The sequence below is a fragment of the Rhinopithecus bieti genome, unplaced genomic scaffold, assembly GCF_001698545.2.
Source record: "Rhinopithecus bieti isolate Rb0 unplaced genomic scaffold, ASM169854v2 scaffold_6935, whole genome shotgun sequence".
In the NCBI taxonomy this organism is placed as follows: Eukaryota; Metazoa; Chordata; class Mammalia; order Primates; family Cercopithecidae; genus Rhinopithecus; species Rhinopithecus bieti.
Genome location: NW_016805255.1, coordinates 271,433 through 288,961, shown reverse-complemented (window position 1 = coordinate 288,961; position 17,529 = coordinate 271,433). Strand labels below are relative to the sequence as shown.

At 48.2% G+C, this 17,529-nt stretch overlaps 1 protein-coding gene across 7 annotated transcripts in view; it reads left to right on the top strand.

Moving 5' to 3' along the window:
* Positions 1-17,529, top strand: part of FAM178B (family with sequence similarity 178 member B) — a 115,650-nt gene that overhangs the window by 40,773 nt on the left and 57,348 nt on the right. The window lies entirely within an intron of this gene.

The following is a 17,529-nucleotide window of genomic DNA, read 5'->3' as shown; positions in this document are numbered from 1 at the left end:
TCCTTGGCTGATAGGACATCCACAGTGCCCCTGAGTTTGGTCTGGGTGGAAATGAGAGCCTCAAGCTGGTGCCTTGGTTGTGGCATTTAGCAGGTGTATTTAATTCCTCCTTATAATGCTTTTGGATGTTCAGAGTTCCACAGAAAGAATTAATTTGCCTCCTAGTGGCTGCGTCCTCCCTAGACTGTCATCATCTGGTACCTGAACCTAGACACTTTGGCACCAAAAAATATGTAACCAGTTGAAAGCTGCTTAGGCAGACAATGAGAGGGACTCCCAGGTGGTCAGACCCAGCCTCTGCCCCAGCTGTAGGCCGCTCTCCCCAGAGCAAGAAAGCACATGGCCCTGAGGGCTAAGGCTATAGACCCAGGATGTACTATGAACCCCCAACCCTTCGAGTTTCTGCTTTTGTGCCTCTTCTGCTTCAGGAGTTGGCTGAGCTGGGACCATCTGTCAAATTAGAGCATTCCAGACTCCTCCGCCCCTGCCCTCCATGGAGCCCTCTAACCGAGGTCTTCTGAATAGCACCAGTCTCGGCACCGTCTCCCTTTTCGTAACCTCTGCCCCCGTAGCCCCCGATGCCCTTTGGAGCCCCAGAGGCCGCCTCTGCGGCATGCCTGCCCTTTAGGGGAACAGAGGCCTCCCTTGTCCTGCTCCCTTGCAGTGGTATGTGTCTCCTCCTCTGAGGCTGAGGGGACGTCCCACTCTCCTTTGCTTCTTGCCACGTTGTCTCTGTTGCGCTCCCAATAAGAGGGGTCAGAAACAAGCTCTTGAGCCCCCTGTCAGCTCAGCTCTGGCTCTTCCAACTCCAGGGGATCTCCCGTGGACACTACCTGAGAGTCCAGCCTGGGATTCTGTTTCCCTGCCCAGGGGACCAGGGACTGGCCTAGAGAATTCCATGCCTGGGATCAGGATCTCAACTGGTGTGGGGAAAGTGAGAGGCCCGGTCCATTAGAGAACTGAAGGCAGGGAATCGAGCAGATGGTTGCATACCCAGGTTCTTAGCATGTCATTCACAATAGCTGAGAGGCAGAAGCAATCCAAGTGTCCATCCGTGAATGGTTAAACAAAATGTGGTACATGCATACAGTGGAATATTAATTCGCCTTAAAAAGGAAGGAAATTCTTTGAATGTCCGTAATGTATTATTTTAAAAAAAGAGAAGGAAATTCTGACACATGCTACAAGATGGATGAACGCTGAAAACATTATGCTGAGTGAAATAACATACAAAAGAACAAACATGTATATGAGGTACCCAGGGTAGTCAAATTCATAAGAGACAGAAAGTGGAATGGTGATTACCGGGGGCTAGGGGAAGGAGAGAGTGGGAAGTTACTGTTTAATGGGTACAGAGTTTCAGTTTTGCTAGAAAAAAGAATTCTGGAGATGGATGATAGTGGTGATTGTACCATAGTGTGAATGTACTTGCTACCACTGAACTGTGCACTTAGAAATGGTTAAGATGGTAAATTTTATGTTATGTGTATTTTACCACAACTTAAAAAGAAAAGCTAGGTCAAGAGCAAAAGGGCCAGGTGCCCAGAGAGAATCTGCCAGAAGTCAGGACTAAAGATCAACTGCCATTTCAGGAAGCATTTTGTAAGGTTAAATCACATCCAGGATTGATGCAAAAGGAAGTCATGCTCCTCAGGGTTTCACTGATAGCCTGGGGCTCTTGAGTGTCTGAGAGGATGGCAGGCCTCTGGGGCACAGAGCTCAAGGTAGACTGGGGCTGTCTCCCTTACCCCATATCTGTGATTCGTATGTGCGCGCGCACGTGCGTTTGTGTTCAAGTCGCTTCTCATACGTAAGCAGGAGATTTGTTCGTGTGTAAACTTCCATCCTTTCCTGGAGCTTGTGGTGACCAGAAGTTCTTCCCAGACTGTCTTAGGGAGAGTCTTTCGCAATTGCCTTTATCCCCACCTGCTGAGTAAGGGAAGAGCTGAGGGGACCAGGACTTAAGAGTATTGACTGTTATGGGTGTGCTCCAATGACTGAGGCTGAGGGCCCGAGTGGCCCAGGGCGCTCGTGTGTTGGGGTGGGGGTGACGGGGAATTTGTATTCCTGGATAGGGAAGCAACACATGTACATGTCAGCTGTGCAGAGAGCTTGGTGCACTGAGAGAAGGGATGCTCTGGCACATTGCCGTGCCTCATTGCAGTGAGTGTTCATTCATTTATTCAGTGAAGACACATTGAGCGCCTCCTTCCTCAAGCACTTCGCTAGAGGGCAGAGAGAGGAGCAGGGATGAATAACGCATGGGCCTCTTCTTAGGAGGCTGAGAGGTGGGAGGGGATTAAATGAGCAGTGACCATCAGAGACAGAAAGGAGGCAATGGAAAGAGGAATTACTTGTAGGCAGGTGGGTTTGGGATGTGGGGAGGCAGGAACCAGGAAGTTCTTAGTAGAAGATGAGACAGTTGAGCCATCTGTGCCAGAAAGCAGGGATTGCAGACTCAGTTGTCTGTGGGGACTGAGTGAGCAAAGTCTGAGAGCTCCTGTCCCGGTGTGAAAGGACTGTCTGCATCAGGTTTGGTGCAGGTAAACGCAGGTGTGGTATTCCCAAACCTTCATTTTCAAGAGAAGCCACATTTTAGTTAGGTTGTAGTTTGACTATTTGATAACAAACACCAAGAGCAGTTTATTACCTCACATGACAAGGAATTCAGAGGCAGGTGATTCGGTGACACGTTCAGTAGATGTGCAGTCTCAGGACTCTGGATTCTGCGTATGCCTTCTCGCTACCTCCTCTCCGGGTTGCAGAATGGCTGCCATAGCTCCCAACACCATTGTGTTCTCAGGAGACAAGAGTGTTGAGGGCAGCAAAGGAAAGGATGGGACATACGAGGTCGCTGCTTCTCATACTTTCCTCTCTTTATCAGAACAGTTTTTGCATTCTGTTTCATTAGAACTGGGCCACGGACTTTAGCGGCCACTTGCCATGTTGTTTGTCCTTTGAACATCACGGCTGTATCTGAAGAATTTCCAGCCTCATGAATCCTGTCCCTTTAGGGTGGAATGCTTGAGATTTACTCTTCCAGTCTTTTTTTTTTTTTTTTTTGAGACGGAGTCTCGCTCTGTTGCCCAGGCTGGAGTGCAGTGGCGCAATCTCGGCTCACTGCAACCTCTGCCTCCAGAGTTCAAGCGATTCTCTTGCCTCAGCCTCCTGAGTAGCTGGGACTACAGGCGCCCGCCACCACGCCTGGCTAATTTTTGTATTTTTAGTAGAGATGAGGTTTCACCATATTGGCCAGGATGGTCTCGATCTTCTGACCTCGTGATCCACCAGCCCTGGCCTCCCAAAGTGCTGGAATTACAGGTGTGAGCCACTGCGCCCAGCCTAGGTTTATTTTTCTAGTGTCTTTTAAGATACCTGTATTTTTAGTTTTCAAATTTCCATTTAGTCCTTTTTTTTTTTTTTGAGACAGGATATTGCTCTGTCATTCAGGCTGGAGTGCAGTGGCACAATCATGGCTCACTGCAGCCTTAACTTCCTAGGCTGAAATGATCCTCCCACCTCAGCCTCCCAAGTGTCTGGGACTATAGGTGCACACCACCATGCCCAGCCAATTTATTTTTATTTTTTATAGAGACGGGGTCTCCCTATGTTGCCCAATTGCCCAGGCTGCTCTCAAACTCCTGGGTTCCAGGAATTCTCCCACCTTGGCCTCCCAAAGTGCTGGGATTACAGGTGTGAGCCACCACACCTGGCCCTTTCTTTTCATAGTTTCTGTTTCTCTCCTGGCGTTTCCTATTTGTTTATTGAGTATGAGCAAACCTTCTTTTAACACCTTGGATGTAGCCATAATAGCTGCTGTGAAAATCCTTGTCTAATTCTAACATCTGGGTCATCTAAGTCATTACATGGAATGTTGCGTATGAAAGTGAATGCTTGTTTAGAATAAGTAGAGAAATCATCCCAAATACTTAGGCCTTGGGAGGTTCAAGTCCCTTTCCGCTGAGCTCTGTAGGATTTTTTCTTATAGCAATGCTTGTTCATTGCAATCTGACTTCACTTCCCATCCTGGAGCACTCACGGAGGCACATGCCAGTGAGGGACCCCGGAACCTAAGCTTAATTATCTTGATGGTTAACTGGCTTCTGGCATATAATAAACCTGTTTTCTGCTAAAGTAGCAAGCTCCTGTTTCTGTTGCCTGCGACTCAGAGCTCTGACTGCTCAAATAACCACCTTTAGGCCAGTCTCAGCAAAGGTGAGTGGAATGCCATTTTTCTTCCGCTGGGGTGGACCCGTTTTCCTTGAGCAGACACCAGAACAAAACCAGGGTTCCCTTACCAAGGAAGAAGGGAGGCGTGGCTCTTGGATAGGCACCATAGACTGCCACGCCGGGATATAGATGTTTTCTTTTTGTTGTTTTTTATTTGTTTTGAGATGGAATTTCACTCTTACTGCCCAGGCTGGAGTGCAGTGGCATGATCTTGGCTCACTGCAGCCTCTGCCTCCCGAGTTCAAGCAATTCTCCTGCTTCAGCCTCCCAAGTAGCTGGGATTACAGGCGCCCACCACCACGCCCGGCTAATTTTTTTTTGTATCTTTAATAGAGACAGGTTTTCACCATGTTGGCCAGGCTGGTCTTGAACTCCTGGCCTCAGGTGATCCACCACCTCAGCCTCCCAAAGTGCTGGGATTACAGATGTGAGCCACCACGCCCAGCCGGGATATAGATGTTTATGTGAGATGTCCTCTTGGTAACTAACTCAGTTAAAATAAGAAAAAACCACTGCGAACCCATCTGCAGACTCCATTCAATGACAGACCACTGTTCTGCAGCCTTTGGGCAGAATATCAGGGTGTGCAGGGTTGCACAGGAAGCAGGGAGCAGTGCGAACAAAGACGAGGTGGAAGAGTGGAGCTTTCCTTCAAGGGAGCAGAGGAGGAGATAAGACTGGAGGTCTTGAAGGCCAGGTCTTGAAGGACAGTGGGTGCCATTGCAGGCACAGTGGAGCTTTATTTATATTTGGCAAGACCAGGATGGAATGGTTGGTTGTTTTAAAGATACAATTCACATACCATACAACTCGCCCTTTTAAAATGTAAGATTCCGTGGTTTTTAATATACAGTTGTTGAATCATCACCACTGTCTACTTCCAAAACATTTTCATCTCCCCAAAAAGAAACCTCTTAAAATGTGGTATATCCATAAAATAGAATACTGTTCAGCCATAAAAAAAATGAAGGAGTGACATACGCTATAACATGCGTGAACCTTGAAAGCACTGATAAGAAAAAAGGATACGAAAGGTCACGTAGTAGATGATTCCACTTACATGAAATGTCCAGAATAGGCAAATCCACAGAGACCAAAAGTAGATTAGTAGTTGCCAGGAGATAGGGTAAGAAGGAATAGGGAGTGACTGCTGATGCGTGAGAGGTCTCTTTTTTACCGGATAATGTGATTTGCAAATGTTTTCTCTCATTCTGTGGGTTTTCTTTGCAATCTCTTGATGATGTCCTTTGATGTACAAAATTGTAAAATTTTGATGAAGTCCAACGTATCTATTTTTTTCTTTTGTGGTGTCAAACTTAAAGACATCATTGTCTAATCTCAGGTCATGAAAATTTTCATCTATGGTTTCTTCTAAGAGTTTTATTGTTTTAGCTCATAAATTTAGGTATTTGATCTATTTTGAGTTCATTTTCGTATGTGGTTTGAGATAGGAGTCTAGCTTGGTTCTTTTGTGTATGGATATCCAGTTGTCTCAGCACCATTTATTGAAAAGACTGCTCTTTCCTCATTGAATTCTGTTGGTGCCCTTGTTGAAAATCATTTGACCATAAATGTAAGGGTTTATTTTCGAACTCTCAATTTTATTCCATTGGTTTATATGTCTACTCTTATGCTAGTACCATAAATTTTTTATTACTATAGCTTATAGTAAGTGTTAAAGTTGGGAAGTGTGAGTCCTCTAACTATACTTTTTAAAAAATTGTTGGCCAGGCACAGCGGCTCATGCCTGTAATCCCAGAACTTTGGGAGGCCAAGGCAGGTGGATCACGAGGTCGGGAGATTGAGACCATCCTAGCTAACACAGTGAAACCCCGTCTCTACTAAAAATCCAAAAAAAAAAAAAAAAAAAAAAAAAAATAGCCGGGCATAGTGGTGGGGCCTGTAGTCCCAGCTACTCGGGAGGCTGAGGCAGGAGAATGTCGTGAACGCGGGAGGTGGAGCTTTCAGTGAGTTGAGATTGTGCCACTGCCCTCCAGCCTGGGCGACAGAGCGAGACTCTGTCTAAAAAAAATAAATAAATAATTGTTTTGGCTGTTTGGTGTCCCTTGCATTTCCATGTGAATTTTAGGACCAGCTTGTCAATTTCTGTAACATTGAAAACTGGGATTTTAATAGTGATTGTCTTGGATCTACAGATAACTTTTGGGTACTATTGCTATCTTAATAATAGTAAGTCTTCCTATCCATGAATATAGGATGTCTTTCCATTTATTTAGATCATCTGTAATTTCTTTCAACACTGTGTTGTAATTTTCAGTGTACGTGTCTTACATTTCTTTGGTCAAATCTATTCCTAAGTATTTTATTCTTTTGGTGCTGGTATAAGTAGAGATATTTTCTTAATTCCTTTTCAAATTGTCCGTTGCTCGTGTGTAGAAATACAGATTTTTATATTAACCTGCTGAACTTAATAGCTGTGATAATTTTTTTGTGGTAGAATTGGGTTTTGAAAGCAAACATACTCTTGTGCAACTAATTGGTTAAGAGAAATGACCTCATGTTTCTTTAACAAAAGGTATATGACTGGCCATTAACCTAGCACCAGTCTTAAAGCAATGCCTTAGGAAAAAGGAGCTCTATCAGTGAGATCAGAACGCTGTAGAAAGGAGCAGAGCTCGCGTAGGTTCTTTCCCATTTGCTTCCAAGACAATTGTCCATTTTTACCTACCCATTCCATTCTCTGTTGGCTTCTATAATATTTGTGTAGGAGGAGGGGGACATAATAAAATAGAATGACCCTGGCCAGTACATTCTTTGGATATTTTGAAAGTGGGCGAGACGTTCAGCTCCAAGAACAAAATTCATTTCACGTTCTTGAGCAGGGTCTTAGGACACTTTGTTCTTCCTCACTTGATCACACTTTTCCCTTTGTTCCTTGAGCTCTGGCATCGTAGCCACTGGGGCCTTGGGCTTCCATACAGGCCCCATTTTGTGGGTCACTTTCTTTTCTGCTGTCGCCTGTTGCATTCTCTTTCCTTCATCTCTCCCTTCCTTTCTTTATTCCTCCTTCCCACTCCTCCTCTCTGAAAGCGTTCATAAAGTTGTTTCTTGTAAGAAGAGTAAAATAGAAACAAGATGGCCAACAATCTTACCACCCAGGTAACCCTTGTTGTTAGTTTTTAAAGCACTCTATGTACCAAGTTTAGCAAATTTAATTTAAATACTAGAGAAAGATGCAAAATAAAGAGTGAAAGTCTTCTTCCCAGCCACTCCCCACAGCTACTTCCTCCTCACAAGTACTCGTTAGTAACAGTTTCTTGTGATTATTTCCAGGAACAAATTAATGCACAATCCACGTTTCATCTATATTTTTATGTTTGTATGTGTATACCGTATTTCTTTTTTGTTTTTTTGAGACGGAGCCTCCCTCTGTCGCCCAGGCTGGAGTGCAGTGGCGCGATCTTGGCTCACTGCAAGCTCCACCTCCCGGGTTCACGCCATTCTCCTGCCTCAGCCTCCCGAGCAGCTGGGACTATAGGCGCCCGCCACCACGCCCGGCTAATTTTTTGTATTTTTAGTAGAGACGGGGTTTCACCGTGGTTAGCCAGGATGGTCTCGATCTCCTGACCTCGTGATCTGCCCATCTAAACCTCCCAAAGTGCTGGGGTTGCAGGCATGAGCCACCGTGCCCATCCTATACCGTATTTCTTTTGCCACATTAGTATCCATCTGAAATGACCTCCAATACCGATTGCTCTTCCCAGAGTTTCCCAGTTCTCCCCACTGACGTCTGGAGAGGCCCCAACCTGCACAAGGCAGGTCAGCTGCACAAGGCAGGAGTCTTCCGAGTGGGGGGTCCTGGAGGTGCGATGAGCCATTGGGATTCAAAACAAAAAATTAATACGTTTTTTTTTTTTTTTTTTTTTTGAGGCAGAGTCTCGCTCTGTCGCCCAGGCTGGAGTGCAGTGGCGCCATCTGCACTCACTGCAAGCTCCGCCTCCTGGGTTCACACCATTCTCCTGCCTCAGCCTCCCGAGTAGCTGGGACTACAGACGCCCGCCACCACGCCTGGCTAATTTTTTGTATTTTTTAGTAGAGACGGGGTTTCACCGTGTTAGCCAGGATGGTCTCGATTTCCTGACCTCGTGATCCGCCCGTCTCGGCCTCCCAAAGTGCTGGGATTACAGGTTTGAGCCACCATGCCCGGCCAAAATTAATACATATTTCTAATCCTTCTTTAAAAAAAACAACTTAATTGAGACGTAAGTGAATACATTAACCTGCAGGCATTTGAAGTGTATAATGTATACATTTGACTTACATATGTGCCTATAAAACCATTGCCACAATCGAGCTAGTAAATATTTTCCATGGCCCCCAAAAGTTTCCCTGTGCCTCCTCATGATTGATCTCTCTTGTCTGTAGGAAACCACTGATCTACTTTCTGTCACTACAGATTAGTTTGTATTCTCTAGAATTTTATGTAAATGGAATTATGCAGTAGGTACTCTTTGTAGGCAGTGGGTGGGGAGGGTCTGGCACATTTCACACGGAATAATTATTTTGAAATTTAAGCAGTCTTTAGTCTGTCTATCAGGTTGACAGTCTCTGTTCTTCCCCGTCTTATTAGGAGGTGTCCTCGCCTCACCCAATCTGCCTTTCTTGTGGTTTGCAGGATAGCTTCCTGCTGCATCAGAGCCGCCGGAGTGGAGGCCCCATGACCCTGTCACCTGTAGGTCGTGTCTTCCGTGGTGGTGGCAGCAGCAGCTGCCCACGTGTATGGAGCACTTGAGTGCCTGGGCCCTGGACCCCATGCCATTCTCATACTGGGTGCCCTTCACTGCCTGATTCCGCAGGGCTAATCCCATTGTCCTCAGGCCCGGAGCAGCGGGCTGGGATCCAGATCTGCCACGCCAGCTGTGCTCGGTCCCCGTGCTGGTGCTGTGAGAATGTGGTCGAGACCCAAATGGGCGGGAAAATACTTGGAAGACCACCCAGGAGACCCCAGGGCCCAGCTCCCTTGGAGCTGTCGTGTGCTTGGCGCAGCCCTTTCACAGTCTCCAATTAGAATTTGATAACAGTAACTCAGCGTCAGAATCTCTGTTTTTTAAAAACATACTATGCTTGGATATGATAATAAAAGCAGTTTAATTGAAAATAATAGATAACATTTCCAGAGAGCTTAATTTGTGCTAGGGCCTATCTCATTTAATCACCACAACAACCCTACAAATAGATACTATTATTGTCCCATGTTACAGGTAGTTGGGGGCTGGAAAGCCTGCCCAAGCTCCTACTGTGCATGCAATGCGTGCCCTCTCCTCTGCGGTCAGCCAGCCCTTGTTCAGCTCATTGTACCTCACCCTCTCTGACTATCTGTGCTGCGACCTTCCTGCATTTCTTTTCTTCCATCTTCCTTCTGCCACAGGGCCTTTGCATGTGCCAGCCTCTCCACCTGGGACACTCTCCTCCTCCCTGCAGCAGCCCCCTGACTTTGCCTTTGTTTTTTTGTTTGTTCATTTGTTTGTTTTGTTTTGTTTTGAGACAGAGTCTCGCTCTGTCCCCCAGGCTGCAATGCAGTGGCGCAGTCTCGGCTCACTGCAAGCTCCGCCTCCCGGGTTCACGCCATTCTCCTGCCTCAGCCTCCCGAGTAGCTGGGACTACAGGCGCCCACCCCCACGCTGGCCAATTTTTTGTATTTTTAGTAGAGACGTGGTTTCACTGTGTTAGCCAGGATGGTCTTGATCTCCTGACCTCATATCTGCCCACCTTGGCCTCCCAAAGTGCTGGGATTACAGGCATGAGCCACCGCGCCTGGCCTTGTTTTGTTTTTTTTTTTGAGACGGAGTCTCACTCTGTTGCCCAGGCTGGAGTGCGGTGGCACAATCTTGGCTCTCTGCAACCTCTGCCTCCTGGATTCAAGTGATTCTCCTGCCTCAGCCTCCTGAGTAGCTGGGATTGCAGGCGCACGCCACCACGCCTGGCTAATTTTTGTATTTTTAGTAGAGACAGGTTTTCGCCATGTTGGCCAGGCTGTCTCAAACTCCTGACCTCAAGTGATCTGCCCACCTCAGCCTCCCAAAGTGCTGGGATTACAGGTGTGATCCCAGCCTGGCCTGACTTTCTTCTTAACTCCATCTCTTCCTCTGGGTTATGGGCTTCTCCAGCATCACCTTCTCAAGGAGGCCTGCTCTGCGGGTGTGGGCCGCCCCCTTGCTTCTATGCTTGGCTCCCTCTTCCACTCATTGTGGCTTTAGTCATAGTTGATGGTGGGTTCTTTGATTAATTATTGTCTCTCCCAATGGGTTGTGAGCTCCAGAGTATGGGGACCATGGTTTTCTTTTGCTTTTAGTTTTAGTTATCTGTTGGGTTCCTGGCAGCTACGTGAGCAGGGACACGGTAGGACCCAGGTGGTTTTTGCTGAGTGAATGGGTGGGTCTCCAGAAACACTGGTCTCCCGGTGGACAGCAGCATCTTTTCCAGATGGCTGCTTTGGTCCTCTGTGGCCAGTTGGCTGTGGAGCTGCGTGTACTGGCCAAGCTCTGATGTGCTCTCTGGTCCTCTAACATCAGGACTTGGGGTCCGTTGGCCCTGTGGGGACAGGCATGCATGCTTTACCCCAGCTCAGCCGGCATCTCCAGAGTCTCGCTGCCTGTGGCACACTCAGCTTCTGTCCCCTCCACTACATCCCACCACCTGTACAAGGGGACCCTCAGGTACCGCGTCATCAGTTGCTGGTGAGGCCCAGGTGAGTTCATTCCCTTAGGACAGTACCTGTCACCAGGAATCTTTAAAACTCTCAGGTGATTCTCATGTGGCCCTGGGGCTGAGATGTTCCAGGTTTTGAGGACTTTGGCCAAGCGCGCGAACCTCTTGCAGGAGTGGTGGCCAGGCAAGAATGGGTGCTTTGCCCACCACTTTAGCTCAGGACTCTCAGCCCCCACTTTTAAAATGAGGTGCAAAATAAATGTGAGTGACTTAAACTTGGAGAGCACTTTTTTGTTGTTGTTGAGACAAGGTCTCACTCTGTCACCCAGGCTAGAGTGTGGTGGCGCCATCAGGGCTCACTGCAGCCATGACCTCGACCTCTTGGGCTCAAGTGATCCTCCTGCCTCAGCGTCCCAAGTGGCTGGGACTACAGGTGCGTGCCACCATGACCCCTAATTTGTTTGTATTTTTTTTATAGAGACAGGGTCTCACTGTGTTACCCAGGTTGGTCTCAAACCCCTGGGCTCAAGCAATCTGCCTGCCTGGGCCTCCCAACTTGTGAGGATTACAGGTGTGAGCCACTGTGCCCAGCCCAACACTTCTTAATGTTGGACTTCTAGACGATGATCAGAGGATGTCTGCAGCTCCCCCAGTACTCAGCCTCCAGCCCTGGCAATTTTCAGCTATGGCTGAGCATTAAAAAGTATGATGCCTGTGTCCCGCCCTCTGAGATCAGTCTGAGGCACAGCCTGGGCATCAGCATTTTGAAGCCTCCCATGCTGATTCCAGTGGGCATCCAGAACTGAGAGCCCCTGGGTTGGTGGGCCATGGGCAGCTGGCCCCAGGTGTGGCGAGAGGGGAGCCAGGGCTGGCATCTGAGGATTCCTGTCCACGCCCACCACCCTCATCACCCACCACCCTCATCACCCACCACCCTCATCACCCACCACCCTCATCACCCACCAGAGCACGGGAGGGTGGCCCTGGGCACTGCTCTGGAGCCGGCCACGGCTTTCCCTAGCTCCGTGGAGCCCAAACTTGGCTGTGTATTAGAATCACTTAGAAATTTTTTAAAATTCTAAAGCCTAGTCCACACCCCAGACTAAAACCACAGTTTCTGGGGGTAGGGCACAGGTGGCAGTAATTTTGACACCCCTAAGTGATTCCAACATGTGCAAACAGGCCGGGTGTGGTGGCTCACACCTGTAATCCCAGCACTCGGGAAGGACAAGGCAGGAAGATTGCTTGAGTTCAGAGTTCCAGGCCGGTCTGGGCAAGATAGTGAAATCTCGTCTCTACTAAAAAAAAAAAAAAATGTGGGCATAGTGGTGTGTGCCTGTAGTCCCAGCTACTCTGGAGGCTGAGGCAGGAGAATGGCTTGAGCCCAGGAGGTTGAGGCTGCAGTGAGCTGTGATTGTGCCTTTGCACTCCAGCCTGGGCAACAGAGCAAGACTGTGTCTCAAAAAAAAAAAAATGTGCGGACAAGTCTGAGAACCACTGTGTTAGGCTCTCAGCTGGGTCCTTGATTGAGATGAGAGCAACCACCATCATCCTTTCCAGTGCTGGGTCTGCTGTGCTGCTCGAGATAGTGTGTGTGGAGACCTGTCTCCTGCTGCTGTTTTTTTTTTTTTTTTTTGAGACTGAGTCTCGCTCTGTCACCCAGGCTGGAGTGCAGTGGCCGGATCTTAGTTCACTGCAAGCTCCGCCTCCAGGGTTTACGCCATTCTCCTGCCTCAGCCTCCCGAGTAGCTGGGACTACAGGTGCCCGCCACCTCGCCCGGCTAGCTTTTAGTATTTTTTAGTAGAGACGGGGTTTCACCGTGTTAGCCAGGATGGTCTCGATCTCCTGACCTCGTGATCCACCCGTCTCGGCCTCCTAAAGTGCTGGGATTACAGGCGTGAGCCACCGGGCGAACACCTGAAGTCAGGAGTTCGAGACCAGCCTGGCCAACATGGGGAAACCCCGTCTCTACTAAAAATACAAAAAATTAGCCAGGTGGGGTGGTGGGCGCTGGTAATCCCAGCTGCTCAGAAGGTTGAGGCAGTAGAATTGCTTGAACCTGGGAGGCAGAGGTTGTAGTGAGCTGAGATGACACCACTGCACTCCAGCCTGGGCGACAAAACAAGACTCTGTCTCGAAAAAAAAGAATATTTTTGTTGTTACTGTATTTTTTTTAAATAACCTTTATTTTTTAGAATAGTTTTGGGCTTACAAAAAACTTGATCAGAAAGTAGAGTTTCTGTATACTCACACTGCACAACCAGCCACCCACCAGTTTCCTCTATTATTTACATATCATATGTTAGTGTGTGTATATGTTACAATATCAGTACATTATTAACCGAAGTCCATAGCCTAAATTAGGGTTGTGTTGTGTAGTTCTATGGATTTTAGCAAATGACCGGGTGTGGTGGCTCACACCTGTAATCTTGGGCACTTTGCGAGGCCAAGGCAGGCAGATTGCCTGAGGTCAGGAGTTAAAGACCAGCCTGGACAACATGGCGAAACCCCCTGTCTACTAAAAAAGTACAAAAATTAGCTGGGCGTGGTGGTGCACACCTGTAGTCCCAGCTACTTGGGAGGCTGAGGCAGGAAAATTGCTTGAATTCGAGAGGCAGAGGTTGTAGAGAGCCGAGATTACGCCACTACACTCCAGCCTGGGAGACAGAGTGAGACTCCGTCTCAAAAAAAAAAAAAGTATAGTATGGATGTGTTCCTCCTTAGTGTGTCATACGGAATAGCTTCATTGCCCTAAAAATGTCCTGAGTTCTACCTGTTCATCCTATCCTCTTTCCCCGTCTGCTTCACCTCCCACCCTGCCGCCCCACCCAAGTTCCTGGCAAGCACTGCTATTGTCACTGTCTCTATAGGTTTGCCTTTTTCAGATATCCTGTAGTTGGAATCACACAGTATGTTGTCTTTTCACATTGGCTGCTTTCACTCAGCAATAAGCATTTCAGGTTTTTCCATGCCTTTTCATGGCTTGATAGCTCCTTCCTTTTTTATTGCTGGATAATATTCTATTACATAGTTGCACCATAGTTTATTTGCTCATCTCTTGAAGGCCATGTTGTTTGCCTCCAATTTCTGAGAATTTTGAATATAGCTGCTGTAAACATGTACGTACAGCTTTTTGTGTGGGCGTAAATTTGCAGTTTATTTGAGGAAATACCAAGGAGCACAATTGCTGGGTTGTATGTATGGTAAGAGTCTGTTTAGCCTTTTTTTTTTTTTTTTTTTGAGATGGAGTCTCACTGTCCCCCAGGCTGGAGTGCAGTGGCACCATCTCGGCTCACTGTAAGCTCCGCCTCCCAGGTTCATGCCATTCTCCTGCCTCAGCCTCCCAAGTAGCTGGGACTACAGGCACCCGCCACCATGCCCGGCTAATTTTTTTGTATTTTTAGTGGAGGCGAGGTTTCACTGTGTTAGCCAGGATGGTCTCGATCTCCTGACCTCATAATCCACCCACCTTGGCCTCTCAAAGTGCTAGGATTATAGGCGTGAGCCACTGCACCCAGCTGAGTCTGTTTAGCTTTGTAAGAAGCAAGCAGACTACTTTCCAAAACTTCCATTTTACATTTTTACCAGCAATGAGTGAAAGTTCCTGTGGCTCCGGGAGGCAGAGCTTGCAGTGAGCCAAGATCGTGCCACTGAACTCCAGCCTGGGAGACAGATCGAGATTCCGTCTCAGAAAAAAAAAGAAAGTTCCTGTTGCTCCACTTCTCTACTAGCATTTGATTTCTCTGTTTCATATTATTCCAGAGATCAGGCATATTCCAAAACCCTCTAGTTCAAAAATCCAAACTGGGGCTGTTGGGGCACAATGGCACCCGCCTGTAATCCTAGCACTTCAGGAGGCCAAGGCGGGTGGATCACCTGAGGTCAAGAGTTCGGGACCAGCCTGGCCAACATGGTGAAACCCCGTCTCTACTAAAAATAGCAAAAAATTAGCCAGGTGTGGTGATGTGCGCTTGTAGTCCCAGCTACTCGGGAGGCTAAGGCAGGAGAATTGCTTGAACCCGGGAGGCAGAGGTTGCAGTGAGCCGACATCAAGTCACTGCACTCCAGCCTGGGTGACAGAGCAAGACTCCATCTACAAACAAAAATAAAAACAAAACCCAAAAATCCAAACTGGGAGAGAATCTGGTAGATCATTCATTCGTGGACATCACTGGAAAACTCTTAGGTTAAGTCTAAATCAGTCTCAACCTTTGCTTTCCAAACTTGGGAGGGTGGTTTGCTCCTACTACCTTCCTGAGTCATGCTGAGGGAGCCCTGTATCCTTAAAAACAAGCAAGAATGCATGCTTAGGTGGCCAAGTGAGAAGGCTGTTGCCTGGAGCTGAGGCGTAACAGCTGGGCCTCGACCAGCCGTGCTGGACCATGATGTGACCTTGAGCATGAGAGGCACATGCTAAGAACAGCACAGCGGAAAGACGGGCTCCTGAGATCCTGTAGGTACAGTGGGGTCTCTGCACCGGCTGTGACCTGCCTACCTGCAGACTTCTTTTTTGTCAAAGAATAAAATTCTAGCTTTTTGAAGTCCGGGTGGGATTTTTTCTTTTGTTTTTGTTTTTTGATTTTGGTCCTTTTTGTTGTTTGTAGCCAAACCTTATTCTAGCAGATATGAGTGATTCTGTGGTTTGGCACAATGTCGCTGTGTCCCACACACCGGGGGCCTCGAGTGCTTGCTGGTGTTAGGTGACACCAGGCAGTGGTGTGAGTTGCGGAAGGGCAGGGGGAAAGGAGAGGTGCCCTGGGGATGGCATCACCCGCCCTGTACACATTCCTATGAATAAGCAGGCCAGGGGCCTATAGAGATGGTGTTGGTGGGTGCAGAGTTGGTTACAGCAAGGTACGGAGGTTGTTCACAGCACCACAGAAAAGGCCTTGGGCTCAGGGTGAGTGGGGAGAAACAGGAAAATGAAGGCACCCTCGGAGCTGGCTGCAGAGTAGAGAAGAAACAGAAAGAAGGTTCCAAAAGAATGTGGGTACAGGTCTAGAAAAGAGCCGGTGAAAGAGAGACCAGGAACAGCAAGTGGTCAGCGTTTCTCAGTCTCCCTAGACACACGGTTTTCATAGGGAGAGGCAGCGTCAGTCTTTGGGAGAACGCCAGTCTGCTTGCATCCTGCGCTTACGCTGTCATCAGGAGCAACAAAATGTGCGTGTTTTTAAAATGAGAAGTGCACATGCCATAATTTGGGGATACAGGATTTTGTTGTTTTTTTTGTTGTTGTTGAGGACCTGGCTCCCTTTGGTTATGACACTCCCTGTTTTCAAGTCCTGTGGCTTCCCTTCATCCCTGGTCCTTGCTCCAGTCTTCCAGGCCGGCTCATCTGCCTCTCTCTCACCCACACCCGCCTCTCCATACTCACCCCCAGCCCCTGGGCCTTGCACCCACTCCAACACCCTGGGCTCCTTGCTCAACCTAGAAGACAGCAGTGCTCCCTGGCCTTAGGTCTCTGCCAGGCTCCCCAAGTCACTTGGTGCTCCAGCATCCCCTGACTACCCTTCCTCCAAGCCACGGATGCCTCCGAGCATCATTGTGTGTATGTATCTTGCGTATGTGTGTTGCGTGTCCCCCACCCAACGCCAGCACCCTGAGAGCAGGGCTGCTTGTTCTGTTCACCGCTGGGTCCCCGGCGTTTAGAATGGCACCTGGTGTTTGCTTGCCATTTGCTGAGTGAATGCACAGTTGAAATGACTAAAGCTAAAGCTAATTGACTAAAGCTGGCAATATTGAAACAAGTTTAAATTTAAGTACAAAAGTGCTGCAGGAAGGTAAGTGATTAGATTGGGGAGGATACGAAAGAATTGGATTTTAAGCCTCGCGTAAACATTGTGAGCCCTGTACTCCAGTTAGGATCAGACTCAGTGGAGTGGGTAGCTTGCTCTCCTTTAGGAACCAGCCTCCTGGCCCCTTGCCATTAAGGCTGATGGGGACCTCCCCTCCTCCTATGGTATCTCGGGTTCAGAGAACGAGAACTCAGGCAGATGGTGCTGCTTGGCCCTCCCAGTGCAGCCACCCACCAAAGCTCATTCACTGTTTGATTTGGGGGTTGGGGAGAATAAGAACAGAGCCTGCAGACTCCATCTCCTGCTGCCAAAGCTCTAAGGCCCAGGATGAGAATAGAGGGGCACGAGGGAGGCCCAGAAGTGGGGCAGGAGCCTGGTCTTGGAGCTGAGGCTGGCACTTCCAGTGGCCGAAGAGGTTCTTGGGATGTGCATGGATTTCCAAGTCCATGTAAGGGGTGCCAGGAGAACGGTAGTGAATTAACAGCTTCTTCCACGACACAGATGGAAAAGTCACTTTTATTTTAGGCCTGACAGTTTTCTTCCTCTGTCTCCCCCCACACCCCCAAGCATCAGTTCCATCCCAGAAGAGTAACCTAAAGGGACGCCTGCAGAAGCACGGCCTCCACACACAGCCCAGAGGCTTTGCGTTGCTCACACTGGCTTTTTTTTTTTTTTTTTTTTTTTGTAGGACGGAATCTCACTCTGTTGCCCAGGCTAGAGTGCAGTGGCACAATCTCAGTTCACTGCAACCTTCGCCTCAGGGTTCAAGCAGTTCTCCTGCCTCAGCCTCCTAAGTAACTGGGATTACAGTCACCCACCACCACGTCCGTCTAA